Below are 5148 nucleotides of genomic sequence, written 5' to 3'. Positions count from 1 at the left end.
CAGTGAGGCCCCGGAGGACCCGGTCTGGCTCTCGACCCCAAACCTGCCCCTCCGCCTGCCCTGCCGGAAGCTGTGTCAGCGGTTTGTGGGGCCATTTAAAGTTCTGAGGAGACTGAACGAGGTGAGTTACAGTTTACATCTTCCCCCCGATTACCATATTAACCCCTCGTATCATGTGTCTCTCCTCAGGATGGTGGTGACTGATTCACCATAGTGAAGGCGTAAACTCTGATTTTCTAGGTCTCTATGTTTTTAGTTAGATAGGTATCTCCATTTCTTCTGACGAAGAGGAGTTCGGAGGACCAATGCGCAGCGTAGTAAGTGTTCACAGTTTTTTAAATAAATAATGAACACTGAACAAAACAATAAATGTGAAGTAATCAAAACCGAAACAGTCCCGTGTGGCACAAACACTAACACGGAAAAATAAACACCCTCAAAAGTGAAACCAGGCTACCTAAGTATGATTCTCAATCAGGGACAACGATTGACAGCTGCCTCTGATTGAGAACCATACCAGGCCAAACACAGAAAATCCCTAATTATAGAAAAAAAGAATATTGACAACCCACCCATCTCACGCCCTGACCATACTAAAACAAAGACATAATAAAAACAAAGACATAATAAAATAACTAAGGTCAGAACGTGACAAGATCAAATATATTGTTTAGGTTTTCTATTGGTAAGTTTGCACCTTCACTATTACAGTGCAACATTTTGTCCAGGAGGGATTTAATTTGTTGTTGCCTCTTTGGTTTTGGTAGGTTTCTACACTACTTTCCTTCCTTCTACAGCATTTCTTAATATATTCAGTTCCTTGGGCTTTGATGCCTCATGATTGAGTATTGCTCTGTTCAAGTAGACTGTGATTTTGCTGTGATCTGATAGGGGTGTCAGTGGACTGACTGACAGAATGCTCTAAGATACACTGGGTTGAGGTCAGTGATAAAGTTGTCTACAGTGCTACTGCCAAGAGATGAGCTATAGGTGTACCTACCAAAGGAGTCCCCTTAAAGCCTACCATTGACAATGTACTTACCCACTGTCCAACAGAGCTGCAGGACTTTTTGTTGGCGTAGTTGTGTCTAGGGGGAAACATGTGTTAGGGAATACTGTCAACTCTGTCACGCCCTGACCTTAGAAGTCCTTTTATGTCTCTATTTTGGGTTTGGTCAGGGCGTGAGTTGGGGTGGACATTCATTCTATTGTGGGTTCTATGTTTTATTCTCTGTGTGTTTGGCCGGGTGTGGGTCTCAATCAGAGGCAGCTGTCTATCATTGTCTCTGATTGAGAACCATACTTAGGTAGCCTTTTCTTAGGTAGATTTAGGTAGACCATACTTAGGTAGACCATACTTAGGTAGACCACCAAGAATGGTGGTCCCAAGCTCCAGCGATGGGGGTGAGCCAGTTCTTTAAGGGTTTTACCGTGAGTAACGTCATCAGCAGGATTGTTTATGCTATCAACATACCTCCAGTCCTGGACTTCGGTTAGGTCTTGGATTTCCGCAATGCGAGTTCCGACAAAGACCGTATACCTGCAGGACTCCGACTTGTGTGGCCCTCGGAGTGTGGTGTCAGGAAAATAACCTCACACTCAACGTCAACAAAACTAAGGAGATGATTGTGAACTTCAGGAAACAGCAGAGGGAACACCCCCATATCCACATCGATAGAACAGTAGTGGAGAGGGTAGTAAGTTTTAAGTTCCTCGGCGTACACATCACAGACAAACTGAATTGGTCCACCCACACAGACAGCATCGTGAAGAAGAGGCTCAGGAGGCTGAAGAAATTCGGCTTGTCACCAAAAGCTCTCACAAACTTCTACAGATGCACAATCGAGAGACTCCTGTCGGGCTGTATCACCACATGGTACGGCAACTGCTCCGCCCACAACCGTAAGGCTCTCCAGAGGGTTGTGAGGTCTGCACAACGCATCACCGGGGGCAAACTACCTGCCCTCCAGGACACCTACACCACCCGATGTCACAGGAAGGCCATAAAGATCATCAAGGACAACAACCACCCGAGCCACTGCCTGTTCACCCCTCTATCATCCAGAAGGCGAGCTCAGTACAGGTGTATCAAAGCTGGGACCGAGAGACTGAAAAACAGCTTCTATCTCAATGCCATCAGACTGTTAAACAGCCACCACTAATATTGAGTGGCTGCTGCCAACACACTGACTCAACTCCAGCCACTTTAATAATGAGAATTGATGGGAAATTATGTAAAATATATCACTAGCCACTTTAAACAATGCTACCTAATATAATGTTTACATACCCTACATTATTCATCTCATATGTATACGTATATACTGTACTCTATATCATCTACTGCATCTTTATGTAATACATGTATCACTAGCCACTTTAACTATGCCACTTTGTTTACATACTCATCTCATATGTATATACTGTACTCAATACCATCTACTGTATCTTGCCTATGCCGCTCTCTACCATCACTCATTCATATATCTTTATGTACATATTCTTTATCCCCTTACACTTGTGTCTATAAGGTAGTAGTTTTGGAATTGTTAGCTAGATTACTTGTTGGTTATTACTGCATTGTCGGAACTAGAAGCACAAGCATTTCGCTACACTCGCATTAACATCTGCTAACCATGTGTATGTGACAAATAACATTTGATTGGATTTGATTTGACTTGAGCCAAGTCAATACAGTGGTCAAATCACTCCTGTAGATGACCCTTTGGATTGGCAAGGTGAGCTCGGCTCGCAAGGTAGAGGCCAACTGGGCTCCGGAAAGGGCGGCACTGAGTTCCAGCCTAGGCATTGACAACTGCTTCTTGGTTACGACCCTGGACCTGGCCATGACAAAGGAGACATGGGTGTGGCCTGCCTTATCCTCCACTCTTAGATAGGAAACCGCCCCATAAGCTCGCTCCGAAGCGTCACAGAACACATGCAGTTTGTTAGGGAAATTATGATTAAATGACTGAACAAATCATTTTAAATGGAACTGTAACTAAGGAAACTTATACTCTGTTTTATTATATTTACATTTAACATTTAAGTCATTTAGCAGACGCTCTTATCCAGAGCGACTTATCTGATTAACAATATGAATTCATAAGAAGGGATTGTGTGACATGGACAAGGAGTAATTAAAGTTAATGAACACCATTCCAACTAGGCAGAAACGAATGGGTTGTGGGTTAAGTAAGCAGATAAGGTAGTTAACCTATGGTTGAACTGACAAAACTTAGCTCTGGGGTGTTTTAGATAAGACAGTGAGTACATTCTTAGGTTTTCTGTTAATTAGAACTGTCAGCTAAGTGGTGATCGATAATGTTGAGGGGTCAAAAGTTAATTCAGTTGTGTTGTGTGTCCTGTGTATGTGCTAGGGGTCAGAATGAACTCAGAATGAACCTTTAAAACAGGTTTTAAAGTTCCCTTTGACCCGGTCTGGAGGAGGGGATTCTATTAAGCAATGAAATTACGTCATGTTATTGTATATAAACTGTTGCTCATGGTAACGTGGCAGCGAGCTCCGAGAATACATTCTGTTACCTATTATTGATAAGACTGGTCTCCGTCTATTTTATGCAAACAAGAATCTTACAAATTCTCATGAAATTTATTAAGGGAATTCAATTAATGAAAACACATTGGTATATTTAAATTACAGTAACAAGTTCCAGGCATGATCCCAGTTGGTCAGCACAGGGTGGTACATAACATCTTGGCATGTGGACTTCAGAGAGCTCCGACAATTCTGTTTCCCAACTGATCCATCATTCCACTAGGTCAGCCGGGTGGATCGGTTCATCCCAGTCCCTCTTGGTCTGCCACAGGTCCTGGACTAAGACTTTGGCCTGGGTTGTGTATGGCAGGATATACCCAAGGGGATTGTATTGACAGGCCAGGGTCTGATAGATGGTGCGCAGAGTGGGAGTTTCGGTACTCAGGGATGAGCGGTGCTTATACCCCAGGGTATCCGGTATGCAGCTCCACCTCAGTCCTAGAGTGGGCTCTTCTGGGTTAGCACCAGACTGCGATAGCCATAGTTCACTGCTACTGGACCTGGCTTGTGGCAGGAGCTGCTGGATAACCTCCGCTCTGTAACTCGCCCACTGTCGGACCTCAAATCCCCCTTTGGACAGGAGATTCCATACTTTATCAAGGAGTGCTTTCGCTTCAGCCGTGGATGGGATGCTCTGTAAGCAGTTATCCACATAGAAGGCATTTTCCACTAAATCCCATACCTCTGGGTCACTGTCCGGGTGCTCCAATGCGTGTCTCTGCAGAGCGTATATAGTATATATAGACAGTCATTCAGGCTTTGACCAGCAACTTGGAATGAACAGTTGAAGACAAGTCGGTACTTCCCACCGTGTTGCTGGCTAACATGGTGAGGGATATGCCAGGATTCACGGAGTGCGCTTCCCTCTTCATGAGCTGTCGCTTTAGTGACATAGCCTGCCTTCACAAGGTTATGAATCTCTAGGTTATGAACTTCTGCAAGCTCAGGATTCTTCACCAGGCGTCACTCCGTTCCACGCCGTAGTGGGAGTACAGCCCCTGTTGTGGTTGCCAGAGGAAGATGGTTGGGCACCCGTAGCAGTGGGTTCGCATACCTGTGAACGCCATCCATTTCAGTGGTGGTGGTGCTCTTCTCCAGGAGATCTAATGCATAGTAGTCATGTTTCGAGCGAGTGACCTCCTGTAGCTTCCAGTTTGAGAAGGTGTCCATCTTCCAGAGCATCTCAACATTCCGAAGGAGGTCTGTGGCTGCACAGGGGGATGGGATCTGGATTGCTTCTGGTGAAGAGGACTTGCTGTGACTGTACAGCTTGGGTGGAGAGAAGTAGATAGGCTGGACCTTGCACAGCCCAACCCAAGGATGTATGTAAAATAGTAAAAAATAGTAAAAATAGTAAAATAAAGGTAAAAAAAAAAATAAAAAAAAACATTTTTGCATCACGAAAATGACGACATATAGAAATGTCCCAGAGTCGTAAGACTAGGTGCATTGCGACCGTCTCGGCCCATAGAGACGGAACCCAACGTTTCTGTCCGATAGCTCATTCAAGGACCCCGTAGCAAGTCATGGAAAAAAGTGGATTTTCAGCACCAATTAGGGTTTTGCTCGGACACCAAATGACCTATCGA

Source organism: Oncorhynchus nerka, linkage group LG11 (assembly GCF_034236695.1).
Source record: "Oncorhynchus nerka isolate Pitt River linkage group LG11, Oner_Uvic_2.0, whole genome shotgun sequence".
Lineage (NCBI taxonomy): Eukaryota > Metazoa > Chordata > Actinopteri > Salmoniformes > Salmonidae > Oncorhynchus > Oncorhynchus nerka.
Note: the sequence above shows the minus strand (reverse complement) of the source record.